General features: G+C 42.1%; 1 non-coding gene across 1 annotated transcript; it reads left to right on the top strand.

The window, feature by feature from the left end:
- Nucleotides 1–5,866: 5,866 nt before the first annotated feature.
- On the top strand, nt 5,867–5,973 carry LOC141681648 (small nucleolar RNA R71). Its single transcript, XR_012559075.1, has one exon. It is a non-coding gene; the product is annotated as a small nucleolar RNA R71 (small nucleolar RNA).
- Nucleotides 5,974–18,432: the final 12,459 nt, after the last annotated feature.

Genomic DNA, 18,432 nt, shown 5'->3' with positions numbered 1-18,432 from the left:
CTACTCGCATAACATGCGAGTCGGCTACTAGCCATTTGACGCCTAGCCACAACTAGCAACAAATTCCATTTTTACTCCATTTTTTTTTCTTTTTCATGCCTTTATCACTAAGAACCTATTATCGAATTCTAAGCATAATAAATAGATTAACCTCGAAAACAATCAGATCATAACAACAATCTAGCCCTTAAGCATTCTCTAAGACATAGTGAAACTACAAGTGCTTCTAGCATGCATATCAACCTACACGACTCAATATCACTTTAATGTTATAACTACACTCGCATCAATATCACAATTCAGTCGATAAATTATCGCAAAAGGGATCATGGTATATGCATGAGCTACATGACATGATTAACAAATAAAGCTATAAAATAAAAAAAAAACTATATGGCAAAAATTATGCAACTATATGAACTAAACTATCATGAATGTGCAGTTATATGACACACATAAAATATTCCTTAACTACCACCCCCAAACTTAAAATCTTCACTGTCCCCAGTGAAGGTAGTAGAAAGGAACACAGGGTATACCTACTCAGAGTCATCATCATCACCCTCAATGGGTGGAGTATCAGGCGGCGGGTATGCAGAGTCCTTACCAAAAACTGGCCACTGGATATCAGCTCCAAGGCCCCGAAAAGCAGTCCCTAACGCAAGGGTGAGCTCCTGAGCAAACCTGCTTTGCGTCTCGTACATGGCATCCATCCGCCATGAAAGACTCCTATACTGGGTATCAGCCATCCCAGCACCCTCCTGAGCTCTCGAAAAACCAGCCTCATCACGCCTAGGCCTAGCCGTAGTAGCACCTCTTGCTGGACGCCCTCCTGGAAGATGATAACCCAGCCCATGCTCCTCGGGCTCACCACCGGTCCACTCCTGCATCCCATTCAGAGTCCCAGACTCAATCGGAGCGGCCGACAATTGCAACTGCTCATGAGCCAGCCAGTTCAATCCTATTGCTCGGCAAAGCTTCGTAACCGTGGATGCATAAGGGATGTTCATATGCTTAGCTCCCCTCAAAAACTTTAGAATTCCTTGGTAGATAAACTCACCAAGGTCCACATAGTACTCCTCATTGAGAATTCCCCACAATAACTGTGCTCTCTCAACTGTGACCTCGTGTGCAAGCGAAGAAGGCAAAATATTAGCACAAATAAATACATTCCATGCACGGGCATACCTGTTCATAGCGATCGCCGGGAAGTGACGATACTCATTAGTGCCGGTCTTGAAGGTCCAAACTGTGCCCGGCCTACAGAGAGTAGCACAAATCAAATCCAAGTCAAAATCCTCAGCAGTCTTCTCATTCCAGTTCTCTTCCTCGGGCTTCCTCTCTCGCTGCCCAATCACACGGCGAATCGCCGCTGGGTGATAATCAACCGTCAGCCCTCGGACCACAGAAAACCCATTCTTTTCGGCCTTCGTGTTCATATAGAACTCGCGAACCACGCTCATCGGCACTGCTTCGGGCGACTCACAAAAAACTATCCACCCCTTCTCTGCAATCATGGGTAGCAACTCACAATCCCTCCCCGATGGTAAAAACCCTCTCTCCTTCAAAATCGGCTTCCCCAAAAGCCTAGTGTACTCCTCCTCCGCAGCTTTGTCATTCAACCGAGGCCTTGCAGCAGTACCCCTCGATGAATCAGCAGTAGGGACTGTGTTGCTTCTATCAATAGTTCATGCCCTCTTGGGTGTCATTGAATCTTGAATAAAAGTGTTTAAGAACTGAGTTTTTGTGTTTGGGAGAGAGTTTGAGTGTAGAAAGTTTGTGGGAGATATGTAGGATAGGTGTATGTATATATAGGGTGTGGATTATGTTAAATTAGATTAGGAGTGGGGTTGAGGGATAAAATCATGGGGTAATAGGAAAAGAATTTGTGGGTTTATGGGCTGTGATGGTTTTTTTTATTTACTGATTTTTTTTTATATTTTTATGAACTGTAAAAAAATTCTGGCAGCCGACCCCTGAGCGGTCGCTCAGCAGAGCTGAGCGGGCGCTCAGGGGGTCACTGGAAAAAAAAAATTTAGTCCTATTTTTCTGATTTTTTTGTGTTTTTGGATAGGTTATTAACTTCTAAGGGTTCATGTAACAATAAATCATGGGTTGCCTCCCACGCAGCGCTTCTTTTTCGTCATTAGCTTGGCGTTGCGTACCTTTCTCAAGTAGTCAATAAAATGGCACTAACCACTTCTCGGTTTGCCATGTCCCCATAGTAGTGCTTCAAACGCTGACCATTAACCTTGAATGCTTGGTCCGGATCATTCTCAAAAATTTCCACCGCTCCATGTGGAAACACAGTTTTGACAATAAAAGGTCCAGACCACCTTGATTTCAACTTCCCAGGAAAAATTCGGAGACGAGAGTTGAATAAGAGAACTTGTTGCCCCGACACGAATAACTTAGGATGTAGCTTCCTATCGTGCCACCTCTTCACCTTTTCCTTGTACATTTTGCTATTCTCGTACGCTTGACGTAGAAATTCATCAAGTTCATTAAGCTGAAGCATTCTTTTCTTACCAGCTGCATCTAAATCCAGGTTCAACTTTTTCAACGCCCAGTAGGCCTTATGTTCAAGCTCCGCAGGTAAATGACATCCCTTACCGTACACCAACTGAAACGGGGACATACCAAGTGGAGTTTTGTATGCTGTTCTGTAAGCCCAAATAGCTTCATCGAGCTTTAAAGACCAATCCTTCGTTGACGGAAAAACAACCTTCTCTAGAATGCGCTTGATCTCTCTGTTAGACACTTCCGCTTGACCATTTGTTTGCGGATGATAGGCAGTAGCAACTCGATGATTCACATTATAATGCTGCATCATAGAAGTGAACTTACGGTTGCAGAAATGCGACCCTTCATCACTTATGATTACCCGAGGTGTTCCAAACCTTGTGAAAATCTGCTTATGAAGAAAATTCAGCATTGCCTTTGCATCATTTTTCGGTAAAGCTTTGACTTCTACCCATTTTGAGACATAATCGACTGCCTGCAAGATGTACTGATTATTGCAGGACGAGACAAAACGCTCCATAAAATCGATTCCCCAAACATCAAAGACCTCGACTTCAAGCATCACATTTAACGGCATCTCATCCTTTCTCGTCAAATTTCCCACTCTTTGGCAATGATCACACCTTAAAACAAACTGATGAGCATCCTTAAATAAAGTAGGCCAGAAAAAACCTGCTTGCAGAATACGAGCTGTCGTCTTCTCACCACCATAGTGTCCACCATAAACCGTGGAGTGGCAGTCTCGTAATATCCCCTTCACAGAACAGGATACATCTCCTGATGATCTGGTCAGCTCCCTGTCTAAACAAATATGGTTCATACCACCTATACCACTTCACCTCATGCAGAAACTTCTTCTTTTGAGCTGAGGTCAAGTTAGGAGGCATTATATTGCTGACAAGATAGTTTACAATATCTGTAAACCATGGCTCTTCCTCCTGAACTGTGAACAACTGCTCATCCGGAAAAGATTCATTGATTAATGTCCTATCTTGTGAAGCAGACTCGGGATTCTCCAACCTAGAGAGATGGTCAGCTACTTGATTCTCGGTACCTTTTCGATCTTTGATCTCTAACTCAAATTCCTAAAGTAAGAGCACCCAACGAATGAGTCTCGGCTTCGAATCCTTCTTGGAAACCAAATAGCGAATGGCCGCATGATCAGTGAATACTGTTACTTTAGTCCCAAGCAGATAAGATCGAAATTTCTCGAAACCAAAGACTATAGCCAATAGCTCTTTCTCCGTAGTGGTGTAGTTCATTTGGGCCCCATTTAAGGTCTTACTCGCATAGTAGACCACATGAAAGAGATTATTCTTGCACTGGCCCAGAACTGTACCTACCGCATAATCACTCGCATCACACATCATCTCAAACGGCTCTATCCAATCTGGTGTTGTAATAACTAGTGCAGTGATCAAACTCTTCTTGAGAGTCTCGAATGCCGCCAAACATTCATCATCAAATTTGAAAGGCACATCTTTCTCAAGCAAATTGCACAACGGCTTAGATATCTTTGAAAAGTCCTTGATGAATCGCCGATAAAAACCCGCATGACCAAGAAAACTACGGATTCCCTTCACAGAAATAGGTGGTGGAAAATTTTCAATGACTCCCACCTTGGCCTTGTCCACCTCCAGACCCTTGCTAGAGACCTTATGCCCAAGAATAATGCCTTCACGCACCATAAAATGATATTTCTCCCAATTGAGCACCAAATTAGTTTCCACGCACCTTTTGAGTACGGCGCGAAGATTATTCAAACATTTAGCATACGAATGTCCAAAGACGGAGAAGTCGTCCATGAACACCTCGACATTATTTCCAATCATGTCAGAGAATATAGCCATCATACATCTCTGAAAAGTGGCCGGGGCGCCACATAACCCAAACGAAACTCTGTGAAAAGCAAACGTGCCAAATGGACAAGTGAAGGTAGTCTTTTCCTGATCCTCTGGTGCAATACAAATCTGATTATACCCTGAATAGCCATCCAGAAGACAATAATACTCATGACCAGCCAACCTGTCAAGCATCTGATCAATGAATGGAAGAGGGAAGTGATCCTTCCTCGTGGCTTTATTCAACTTTCGATAATCCATGCATACTCTCCATCCTGTAACTATTCGAGTGGGGATGAGCTCATTCTTCTCATTTGCCACCACAGTGATACCTCCTTTCTTAGGTACACATTGTACGGGGCTCACCCAAGAACTGTCAGAAATAGGATAAATGATGCCTGCATCTAGCCATTTCAGAATTTCTTTCTTCACCACCTCCTTCATGATAGGATTAAGTCTGCGCTGTTGTTCAACAGTCGGCTTACTACCTTCCTCTAGCAGAATTTTATGCATACAATATGAAGGGCTGATCCCCTTGATATCTGCTATGGTCCATCCAATAGCCGATTTGAATTCTCTCAAAATCCTTAAGAGCTTGTCTTCCTCACTACCTGAAAGGTCAGATGCAATAATAACAGGTAAAGTAGATGCATCTCCTAAAAAAGCATACCTCAAGTGTTCAGGTAATGGCTTGAGCTCCAAGGTAGGTGCTTCCTCTATTGATGGTTTGAGCTTTCCTTCAGCATTCTTGAGGTCAGAAGTACCAAGAGATTCAAACGGCATGTCCAGCTTTCGCTTTCAGGGAGAAGCATTTAGATATTGTAATTGCTCATTGCCATCTTCATCATCACTGTCAAAATCCCCCACTAAGGCCTTTTCCAATGCATCAGACATTAGCATGTGATCGAGTTCCGAAGTAACTAGTAGGTGCAGCTGCACTTCCCTGTTGAGGATATGATTGCCTTTGAGCATACTGCCGTGTTTGCTGGAATCTAGGTGGATTAAACTGTTTACTCACACCTTGCTGATATGGTGGCTGAATAGCATTCTGATTATTACCCCAGCTGAAATTTGGATGATTTCTGTTATTAGGATGATAAGTAGCTGGCACAGGCTGCTGTTGTCGCTGATAATTATTCACATACTGAACAGATTCGTTGATAAGAGAACACTGATCCATAGCATGAGAACCTGTACAAAGCTCACAAACCATAGCTATTTGATTAACTCCATATGTAGCCAGAGAATCAACCTTCATTGACAGCGCTTGAAGCTGCGCTGCAATAGCGGTGGCTGCATCGACTTCCAGAATACCTGCTACCTTCCCAGGCATCATCCTCTGAGTTGGGTTTTGATGCTCATTTGCAGCCATAGTCTCGATAAGATTATAAGCCTCAGTATAGCTTTTAGCCCATAAGGCGCCTCCAGCTGCTGCATCGAGCATGGGCCGAGATTGGGCCCCCAAACCATTATAGAAACTAGTGATCACCATCCAATCGGGCATTCCATGATGTGGACACTTCCTCAACATTTCCTTGTAGCGTTCCCAAGCTTCGCACATAGATTCTGTAGGTTGCTGCGCAAACTGAGTAAGAGCACTCCTCATAGCAGCAGTCTTTGCCATCGGATAAAACTTCACCAGAAACTTTTAAGCAAGATCTTGCCAAGTAGTGATGGACCCAGCTGGTTCAGAATGTAACCAGTCCTTAGCTTTGTCCCTCAGTGAGAATGGGAAAAGCCTCAGCTTGATAGCCTCATCAGTGACGCCATTATACTTGAAGGTGATGCAGATCTCGACAAAATTCCTTATGTGCATGTTGGGGTCTTCAGTCGCAGCTCCTCCAAAAGAAACAGAATTATGCACCATCTGAATAGTGCCCGGCTTGATTTCAAAGGTGTTAGCTTGAATAGCCGGATGAAGAATGCTTGACTGAATGTCATCAATTTTTGGCCGAGAAAAATCCATAAGAGCTGGATCAGCCTGAACAATACGATCACCCATGATTACTGGTTCTTTCATCTCAGTTCCTGAATTCGAATCTTCAAAATCTAACTTCTCCGAATATCAAGAACTTCGTATGTCTCCTCAGCTGTATCTAAAGTCCTCTTGCGAGTACGAGAACGAGTTTGCATAAACGCTCGCTAAGTACCTGAAACACAACAGGAAACAATAAGTAACAACTACGTCCTAATCATTGAGTCCTAATGACCAATGATGGTAAGTACATAAACTAAACAAATACGCCGAGTCCCCGGCAGCGGCGCCAAAAACTTGTTAGGGCAAAAACACGCGCTAATATTCACGCAAGTATACGCGTTTGCAAGTAATATAGAATACTTTCTAGTTCGTTCCCACAGAGACTCAGACTAATATTTGTCTAATTAAACTCACGCACCAATGTATGATTACTTCTCAATGTTAAGACACTAACACTTAGAATTGTTGACTAAATATTAACTACAATTAATTACTTAATTTATCACTTAATTAACACTTCAATTATCAATATTAAAACACTCATGAGATCACAACTTCATTACTACTTCCTTCAATAGTTATTGTTATTACCTTTAACGTGTGACAGTGATGATATTAATCGAATAACATGAAACTGATAAAAGCCAACTTTCATTGTACTAATACCATTCTACCAAACATCCACAATTAAGATAGAAGTTGAATAGGCATCAATTATGTTGAGTTCCTATATGTCTACAGAAATTGACAACACAACGATTTAAGTACAAGTTATTCCCTTTGATTACACAGGGCGAATAAAACTGTTAGAGTTACCCACTAATCATGCACATCATACATGAACCTATGCTAGAATGGCAAGTTCTAAATCTCAAGATCCACCGTCGCTTCATAAGAGATTAACACCCTATCTTATATGTTCGCGACACACATAAGACGAATACGCACAATCAATACTAGATATCATACAATCATCACACACTAAAGTAGTTAGCTTCTCCTTTCAGAAGGTAGGTAGCAAATACAGTCTTCTGTGCCTCATCGATACTCAGAATCTCAAAGGATTTCTCCATTTCCTTTAACCATGCCCTTGCCTCAACTGGGTCGGCTGATCCGTGGAACTCAGGGGGCTTAAGGGACTTAAAAGCCCTGAAAGAGTTTGCCACAACATTGTTATTTCCTTGAGGGGGTGGGTTGGGTTGACGTTCCAAGTTCTGCCTTAGGAGTTACATAAACTGGCCCATGGGATCCATGCCTGGGTTTGGTACTGGTTGCTCAACCTCAGTTTCTCCTTCTTCAGCCTCTATCTCAAACCCCTCAACATCATATGTTTCCTCTTCCTCTTCATACAGGGAGTCATCCTGTTCCACATAATCCTCGTTTTCCTCTTCACTGTGTTCCTGGTTCCTATCATCCTGGTTATGGCTTCCCTGGTCCTCAGATCCAGGGTTCGCCCTAGTTCCAATCTTTCTTGGCGGTATGATACTGATAATAAAAAAAAATTATTGGGAAATTCAACGTTAGGTCACAATCATATACAACATTGTGCCTTGCACAGCTCTATAATGGGGAGAACGTATCTCACAATTTTATTACATTATCACAGTTCTAATAAGAAGTGCAGTAATAATAATGATAAAAACAGTGACCTCGTCACTAAGGAACTGAACCGAAAGGAAACAAATATATACATAATGCGAGAAATACATAGTTTGATCTGGTCAAAAGTATAATAGTGCTATAGCCATCTGTCCCAAAAGTGATACACAAGAGTCTATCGGTCTAGTCAGAAAAAGGGATGCTATATACAAGTCAACTATCCCGGAAAATTGGCTCTTACTAAGGCCTCGGCTAACTAGACAGCTAGACTATCCCATCGTCGGTCCTGAATCACACACCGGAGCGGGTCAGCTCCCATACCCTTTCCATCGCACGACGGAAGATATAGTCGGCCTGCCGCCTGGAGATCCTACCATGCCTGTCCCCCTGGAGAGATCTGAGTCTCGCTCGGGACGTGAGCTCTATCCCCGTCAGCTTCCTCCTCAAGGATCGGGGTATAGCAGCCCTAGTCTCATAAGCTCGGGTACGCCTACCCGCCCTCTCCGCATCCAACTCCCTCCTGGCCTCATCCAGTCGGGCCTCAGCAACAGCCAATCGGGTCCTCAGTACATCCTGAACATAGCCATGGGCTAACGAAGACTGCCTGTGGGCAGGGTCAAGAGGTGGTGAATCCGGAGCCGCTGAGGGTGCCTCCTCAGTCTGCCTAGGCTCGGAAGTATGGGTCTCTGAGCTGTCATCATAAGGGATCCAAGATAGTGGTGGAGGGGTAGGAGCTCTGACCACCGGAAGTGTGGGTAAAGGGGTACCAGCATACACTACCATAGGTCCGACACGCTCCTCAGCTACTGGGACCTCATCCGGGTCCTCCTCATCTGGAATAGCAATGACCTCTGTCTCTGACTCCTATGGGTTCATATGAAATCATGATAAGCAAACACAAGAAAATAATAACTAAACTAATTATATTAAACCAGAGTACGTCACAAGAGTAAATAGGTTCGAAGTAAAAAACTAGCATCCAACGTTACAACAGAACAAGAATCACAAGAAAATATGCTTCCTCTTCGTTGCTGTGTGCTAAAACGGTCTTCTTCCTTATCTCCTTCACTCCTTACTTAATACCACGATCCTCTCTCGTGAAAACGTCTCCAAATCTACTTATATAATAGTCCCGTAATGTAACACCCCGAGATCCGGGGTCGGGGATCCGGGTCGTCACGGTCTTTCTTTCCACAATATCACTTCACTTAATTAATAATAATTAACCTCATGCTGTGACCCCACACTAACACACACCACAACCCGCTATAGTCTCAGAGATGAAATTGAAATAAGTACAAGTCTTTGAATCCACAATTTAAAAGTTATTACAACCCAAAATGATTACTTAATAAGTTTACAATTAATTGCCATTATCTGCCACAAGTTATAATTATACATAATTGATTTTAAAAAGTAGATGGTCTGATCTACAGATAGATCTACCTCTACAGCTATAGCAACTATGATCTCAACGGGAAGGCGCGGGGCGCTTCCCACGCTCTTGCGCTGGGTCTGCTTGAATCTGGCCATCCTTCCTAACTGTTGTTGTGTGATGAAGAAATAAAGCAAGAGTGAGCATTACAGCTCGCAAGATAATATATAGTGTAATCAATAATGCAAGTATCTAATAGATAACTTACTGAAAACCTTTATCAAAAGTAAGATAATTACTTACTGGATATAAGCTTAAAGGAAGATGAAGTTACCAAATACTTCACTATACTTATATCATTTATAAGGCTACTTGAACTACCACTGTTCAAAGTATTATAGGTTTTAAAAAAAAAGTCATCCCATAGATGAGACCACAAGTTAAGACTTGAATAGATTCAATCTTTGAAATATTATTGAATGAAATAAAGTTACGAGATACTTTATTTAGTCCCGATATATATCCACATATATATCTCTTAAACATTTCCTGGAACCTCTGTTATGTAAAATATGAACAGAGTTTGTAACATCCAATGAATTTTGAAAAGGAAAAGAATTTTGGCATAAACCCGATATCTTGCTGTTCATGCAAAGATACCAATAAGTAACCTTTTCTACTAGTAGATGGATGAATCCCCCACCGGTCATCACCCTGGCCACATAAGGACCTTGTGCTGGACCACCACCCGGCCTCTTACGCGTTGATGGACTGCCACCCAGCCACTTACACTTTGATAGACCGTACCCCGGCCTGTCGCTTATGCCGACTCAATTAGATGGGCTTACTTCCCGAACGTTGGGTAAGTAATCAATTCATTTGTTTTCTCAAAATAGCAACCACGTTGCGAATGTAAAATGCACCAAAGAGCTGGATCCCCCAGGTTTTGAGCGAGTATTTAAATCCCCTTTGAAAGGAAGATCTTAAATATAAAAAAATGAGTTTTGGGGTCCACTCTAACTTTAAAAATCATTTTGAAGACTCGAAAATATTTTTAAGAATGTTTGGAGTACTGCTGATTTATTAAAATAAATCAGTCCCGATATATTAGAAAATATCTGAATATTATTATTTAAATAATATTCTCATAAAGATAATCCTTATAAAAATAATCGAAGTAGAAGTTTTAAAACTTATACTTGAAATGGATATTAAATAACCAAAGATATACTTATATGAAAGTACTATCTTTATTTGAATAATCGAAAATAGGTTTGATTATCGAAACATTATTCTTTAATAAAATAAAGAATATTATTAAATAATAAGCGGAGTCATAATACCTCGAATGAAAATTATAAATAATATTCATTAAATAAAATAAACGGAGTCATACATCCTCTAATGAATAACCAATTAATAATCATTAAATATAATAAACAGAGTCATAAGTCCTCGAATGAATATTCAAATAATATTCATTAAATAAAATAAAGTTATCGAATAAACCTTATTCGATTAATAGTTTGGAAAACTATAACCATATATATATAAATATATATAAAAAATCTACTCGGGATCCTCGACTCCCGGTTTTAGAAAATGTTTTCACCTTTGGGTCCCTATACTAAGGGTATATGCAAATTACCGCTATCCTCTAGCATAGGTATTATCAACTGAACCAACAGATATATATGGCAAGAATAGGAAACAGGCATGCATATGTACCATATCACATGCTACAATATATCGCAAGAATTTGCTAATAACAAATATGCATTTATCGCAAGATCATGCATATACACATATACATCACAACAACAGTTATAACGGGTAGAAAACTTGCCTGAGCGACTGGGGGTGATAAAAGGCTCGGGACGAGTCTGGTAACCTATAAACAACAAGTAAGTTGGAATTAAACCAAAGTCACTTGTAAATCTATATTTAACTAACTTAGACTCTAACGCTTGTTTTGCGCTTACTGATTCTCTTAAGTCACTCGAGTACCCTCGGCTCCACCATTTTTAATAAATTAACCATTACGGGTTTTAAGGCGATTCTTTCGCGGGTGTCTTACCAACTGCCTAACACACTTATCATAATTGTTTCATACATTAATTAACCCTTTTTGGTCTTTAACCTATGTTTCAAAGTAAGGCGAGGGGAAAAGTTTCGTTCGCGAAACGCCGTTACTTGAAACGGTCGTTTCTCCTAAACCGTGCATCGGAATCGAACGAACTACATATCAAAACGAAGCTCGTAACATGAACTATCTAAACATGGCAATGGTCAAAATCTAGCAGGGAGTTCTCGGGTCCAAATGTTATGAACAAAAGTAGTCTAAAGTAGTCTAAAGTAAATCGGACATTACGACGGCTATGTTTACGCGATTACCCAAATTTTATATCACTCCAATTCATCACCAAACAATCAAAATCATCTTATTATACAAAGGAATCTAGGGTTTGGAGATGATATACCTTCCTTGAATTGGCGGGAGTAGCTAGGAAGCCTTAAGAAGCCTTGAGAAGTCTTAGGGATGCTTGGATCTTAAAGGAAAACAAGAAAAAATCAAGTTAAAAACTTTGAAATCACTATTCATTGTTTTCTTCATTGATTTCTTGAAGAAGATTGAGAAAGAATTGAAGGCTTAAACTCATAAGATAGCCATAACTATGCATAAGGATGACTAGGGAATTATCTTACCAATTTAGGAAGCCTTGATCTTGAGTTTTGAAATTTGTTTCTCTTGGAAATGGCAAAAGCCGAGAGCAAGCCTTGGTGATGAAGAATAAAATTTTGTTTTGATGAGAAATGATCCGTTTGGCTTGGTGGATGAAATTAGATTTGTTTTATTTTAGGTCAATTACCCATTTACCCTTGATTTTGTGTGGTTAATATTCCACCACATTTCCTTCCTTCCCATATCATGCTTATGTCATGCCATGATGTCATTTTTCCCTCCTTGTCCTCTTCTCATTGGTTGGGTGACATCATCCTCTCTAATCCTCTCTTATAATCCTTTAATTTAAATCCTTTTTATCCTGTTACCTTATACTCAATTCTTTCCGTATCTAGTGGATTTCCGGGAAAAATCAAAGTGTTCGGAATTGGATTCTGACGATCTTTACATACACTTATATACCATATAGAGTACTAATAAAATCTCAGAATATCCATAACAGAACACCTACATAGTGTGGCATGAAAAGTTTTCTCATTCAGCAAAAACACTATTCATAAGGGTTACAAAAAGTTCAAAATTTTGGGGGTTATTACAGTCTCCCCTCCTTAAAAGGATTCTGTCCCGGAATCAAATAGAAAACAAATGGGGGTACTTTTCTAGCATTGCGCTCTCTTGTTCCCAAGTTGATTCTTCTACATTATGATTTTGCCACAGTACTCTGACTAGCTTGATCACTTTATTCCGAAGCACCTGCTCCTTCTTATCTATAATCCTTACTGGCTTCTCCACGTAAGTCAGATCTGGTTGCATATCCACCTGCTCGTACTCCACTATGTGTCTGGCATCCCGATGATACTTCCTTGGCATTGACACATGGAACACATTATGAACTTGTTGCAAGTTAGGGGGTAAGGCTAGCTCGTAAGCTAACTTTCCAATCCGTCTTAATATCTCAAAAGGTCCAATGAACCTTGGGCTTAGTTTTCCTTTCTTTCCGAACCTCATTAATCCCTTCCAAGGGGATACCTTTAGCAGTACTAATTCCCCGACTTCATATTCCTTGTCCTTTCGGGCTAGGTATGCATATTTCTTATGTCTGTCTTGGGCTGCTACAAGCCGTCCTCTGATAAGATCCACTATGTCTTTGGTCCTTTGGACCACTTCGGGTCCGAGCATCTTCCGCTCTCCTACTTCATCCCAGTATAAGGGAGATCGACACCTTCTTCTATACAGGGCCTCATAAGGCGGCATTCCGATGCTAGCATGAAAGCTATTGTTATAAGAAAACTCGATCAACGGCAAGTGGTCATCCCAACTTCCTTTAAGGTCTATTGCACAGACTCTCAACATATCCTCTAGTGTCTGGATGGTCCTTTCACTCTGCCCATCCGTCTGGGGATGGTACGCGGTACTCATATTTAACTTGGTCCCCGCACATTCTTGAAAGCTCCTCCAAAATCTGGAGTTGAACCTGGGGTCTCGGTCTGAGACAATGGACGCTGGGACTCCATGTCGCATCACTATTTCCTTAAGGTAAATGTCCACCAGTCTATCGACTGTGTATCTCTCATTGATAGGAATGAAATGGGCTGACTTTGTCAGTCGGTCTATAATCACCCATATGGCGTCATGATTGGCTTTCGTCCTTGGCAAGCCTACAACAAAATCCATCGCTATATGTTCCCATTTCCACTCGGGAATCTCCAGGGGTCGTAAAAGTCCACTGGGTCTCTGGTGCTCTGCCTTTACTCTTTGGAAAGTCAAACATTTGCTTACCCATTCTGCTACGTCCCTCTTCAGGTTGGGCCACCAGTAATATTCCTTCAAATCCCTATACATCTTGGTACTTCCCGGGTGAATGGAATACCTTGAACTATGGCTTTCATCCAAAATCTCATCTTTAAGCTCTTGAACATTCAAAACCCAAATCCGGTAAGAGTACCTCATTATCCCTTTATCATCTTTCTCAGTATGGATCTCCTCTCCAGTCATTGACTTTCTGCCTTCATTCATTATTTTCTCTTGGCACAATCGGATCTTTTCCAATAACTATGGCTGCATTGAGATCTCAAAAAGCTTTTCAGTTCCGGTTCCGGTTATCTTTACTTCTATTTCCATTCTTTCAAAATCCCTGATTAACTCCTCTGAAGTCGTTATCATTCTGAGTCTTTCCTTTCTACTAAGGGCATCAGCCACCACATTGGCTTTCCCCGGATGATAGAGAATCTCACAATCATAGTCTTTGATTAGTTCTAACCATCTCCTCTGGCGCATGTTGAGCTCTTTCTGCGTAAATATGTACTTGAGGCTCTTATGGTCTGTGAAAATCTCGCACTTCTCTCCATACAAGTAGTGCCTCCAAATTTTAAAGGCAAATACTATTGCCGCAAGCTCAAGGTCATGAGTAGGATATCTAATCTCGTATTCCTTCAGTTGTCTCGATGCATACGCAATCACTCTACTGTGCTGCATAAGCACACACCCTAATCCTTTGTGCGACGCGTCACTATATATCACAAAATCTCCTTTTCCATCCGGCAATGCCAACACCGGGGCCGTTACCAACCTTTTCTTTAATTCCTGAAAACTGTTCTCGCATTTCTCCGCCCATTCAAACTTCTTTGTCTTACGAGTAAGTCGTGTCAAAGGGGCTGCGATCTTCGCAAAGTCCTGTACAAATCTACGATAGTAGCCGGCCAATCCTATGAAACTCCTTACCTCTGTGGGTGTGGTTGGCCTTTCCCAATTCGAGACCGCCTCTATCTTGGAGGGGTCGACCAATACTCCTTCTTTATTGATCACATGTCCTAAAAATTGTACTTCATTCCGCCAGAATTCACACTTCGAGAATTTGGCATACAACTGTTCCTCTCTGAGTATTCCTAGAGCTATCCTCAAATGCTCTGCATTTTCTTCCTCAATCCTTGAGTAGATCAAAATATCATCGATAAAAACTATCACACACTTGTCCAAGTACTTCTTAAATACTCTATTCATTAAATCCATGAAAGCCGCTGGGGCGTTGGTTAATCCAAAGGACATTACCAAGAACTCATAATGCCCATACCTGGTACGGAACGCTGTCTTGGAAATATCTTCGGGTTTAATCTTTAGTTGGTGATATCCAGTTCTCAGGTCAATTTTGGAAAAATAAACAGCATCCTTTAGCTGGTCGAACAGATCGTCTATTCTAGGTAATGGGTACCTGTTCTTTATGGTTAGCTTGTTCAACTCCCGATAGTCGATGCACAGCCTCATGCTCCCATCTTTCTTCTTAACAAATAAAACTGGTGCTCCCCACGGAGACACACTGGGTCTTATCATACCCTTATCCAAGAGTTCCTGCAATTGGATAGCTAATTTCTTCATTTCTAATGGGGCTAACCGGTAAGGTGCTTTTGAAACTGGCGCCGTCCCGGGGGCCAATTCAATAGCAAATTCAATCACTCTATCGGGTGGTAATCCCGGAAGGTATTGTGGGAATACATCTTCAAATTCGTTGACTACTGGAATATCTTGTAAGTTGGGCACCTCCTTCTGCGTGTCCACCACATAGGCTAGGTAGGCCTCATTTCCTTTTCGTAGCATCCTTCTGGCCTGGGCCATAGTCAAAAATTTCTGCGTCTGCCTCTTTCCTCTAAATATAACTTCTTTCTTCCCTGGGATATTTAACTTAACTTTCTTCCCTTTACAGTCTATCTGAGCATCATTGCTAGATAGCCAGTCCATTCCCAAAATTATATCAAATTCCCCTAACTTAAAAGGAATCAGATCAACACTGAAAGATTGTCCCCCTATGCCTAACTCACAGGCGGGGTGAATCAGATTAACAAGAATAACTTCATGGTTGGCTATTTCTACTTGTAAGGGTTCTATCAAAGGTTCAGCTTTAAGTCTTAATTTACGCACAAAGTCCCTTGATATAAAAGATTTAGTTGCTCCCGAATCAAATAAAACGTTTGCACTGACTGAATTTAGAGAAAGGGTACCTGCTATCACATCTGAATCTTTCATAGCATCCTGGACTGTCATGTTGAAAGTCCTTGCATTAGGTGGCTTATTAGAAGCAGCCCTGCTTGCTCCCGAAGCTGCTGGTTTGTTCATTGGGCATTCCCTCTTCCAATGACTCGGGCGTCCACACTGATGACAAGTGGTGGTTGGGCGGGTAATGGGGGTTGGCGAAGTGCACTTGTCCGAATAATGACCCTCTCGACCACACTTGAAGCAGATTATCGGCTTTCCTTTACACTCCCCAGAATGCATCCTTCCACAAGTGTTACAGGCTGGCAATGGGGGTCGAGACTGGTTGGAATAGGACATTCTTGACTTCTAGCCACTCTGGCTCACATTCACGCTCATGGGCCGCTTAAACCCAGTGTTCTTTCCCGGTAGGGACACTGCTCCTCGATTAAATCTAGTTGGGAAGCTCCTTCCTGCTGAACCCCCACCCATGCTCATATTTTTCCTCTTTATTCCCTTCTTTTCTCTTTCCTTCTGCATCTGTTCACTTCCAGCTTCTACAATTGTTGCCTTTTGCACCAGAGTGGCATAATCCGTAAGCTCAAAGATTGCCACCCTATTCTGAATCCACGGTTTCAGTCCCTGCTGAAACCTCCTAGCTTTCTTTTCCTCGGTGCTCACAAACTCCGGCACAAACCTTGATAACTCAGTAAATTTCACTTCGTACTCTGCTACAGACAAGTTATTCTGCTTTAGCTCCAAGAACTTGAGCTCCATCTAGTTTTCCATAAACCTCGGGAAATACTTTCCCAGAAACAACTGACTGAATCTCTCCCAGGTTATAATAGCATCTGTCTCCATGTTTTTCTTGGCCTCCCACCAGTAGTTAGCTTCTCCTTTCAGAAGGTAGGTAGCAAATACAGTCTTCTGTGCCTCATCGATACTCAGAATCTCAAAGGATTTCTCCATTTCCTTTAACCATGCCCTTGCCTCAACTGGGTCGGCTGATCCGTGGAACTCAGGGGGCTTAAGGGACTTAAAAGCCCTGAAAGAGTTTGCCACGGCATTGTTATTTCCTTGAGGGGGTGGGTTGGGTTGACGTTCCAAGATCTGCCTTAGGAGTTGCATGAACTGGCCCATGGGATCCATGCCTGGGTTTGGTACTGGTTGCTCAACCTCAGTTTCTCCTTCTTCAGCCTCTATCTCAAATCCCTCAACATCATATGTTTCCTCTTCCTCTTCATACAGGGAGTCATCCTGTTCTACATAATCCTCGTCTTCCTCTTCACTGTGTTCCTGGTTCCTATCATCCTGGTTATGGCTTCCCTGGTCCTCAGATCCAGGGTTCGCCCTAGTTCCAATCTTTCTTGGCGGCATGATACTGATAATAAAAAAAAATTATTGGGAAATTCAACATTAGGTCACAATCATATACAACATTGTGCCTTGCACAGCTCTATAATGGGGAGAACGCATCTCACAATTCTATTACATTATCACAGTTCTAATAAGAAGTGCAGTAATAATAATGATAAAAACACTGACCTCGTCACTAAGGAACTCAACCGAAAGGAAACAAATATATACATAATGCGAGAAATACATAGTTTGATCTGGTCAAAAGTACAACAGTGTTACAGCCATCTGTCCCAAAAGTGATACACAAGAGTCTATCTGTCTAGTCATAAAAAGGGATGCTATATACAAGTCAACTATCCCGGAAAATTGGCTCTTACTAAGGCCTCGGCTAACTAGACAGCTAGACTATCCCATCGTCGGTCCTGAATCACACACCGGAGCGGGTCAGCTCCCATACCCTTTCCATCGCACGACGGAAGATATAGTCGGCCTGCCGCCTGGAGATCCTACCATGCCTGTCCCCCTGGAGAGATCTGAGTCTCGCTCAGGACGTGAGCTCTATCCCCGTCAGCTCCCTCCTCAAGGATTGGGGTATAGCAGCCCTAGTCTCATAAGCTCGGGTACGCCTACCCGCCCTCTCCGCATCCAACTCCCTCCTGGCCTCATCCAGTCGGGCCTCAGCAACAGCCAATCGGGTCCTCAGTACATCCTGAACATAGCCATGGGCTAACGAAGACTGCCTGTGGGCAGGGTCAAGAGGTGGTGAATCCGGAGCCGCTGGGGGTGCCTCCTCAGTCTGCCTAGGCTCGGAAGTATGGGTCTCTGAGCTGTCATCATAAGGGATCCAAGATAGTGGTGGAGGGGTAGGAGCTCTGATCACCGAAAGTGTGGGTAAAGGGGTACCAGCATACACTACCATAGGTCCGACACGCTCCTCAGCTACTGGGACCTCATCCGGGTCCTCCTCATCTGGAATAGCAATGACCTCTATCTCTGACTCCTCTGGGTTCATATGAAATCATGATAAGCAAACACAAGAAAATAATAACTAAACTAATTATATTAAACCAGAGTACGTCACAAGAGTAAATAGGTTCGAAGTAAGAAAACT

This window comes from Apium graveolens, chromosome 8, assembly GCF_009905375.1.
Source record: "Apium graveolens cultivar Ventura chromosome 8, ASM990537v1, whole genome shotgun sequence".
Lineage (NCBI taxonomy): Eukaryota > Viridiplantae > Streptophyta > Magnoliopsida > Apiales > Apiaceae > Apium > Apium graveolens.
Note: the sequence above shows the minus strand (reverse complement) of the source record. Positions and strands in the feature narration are given on the sequence as shown.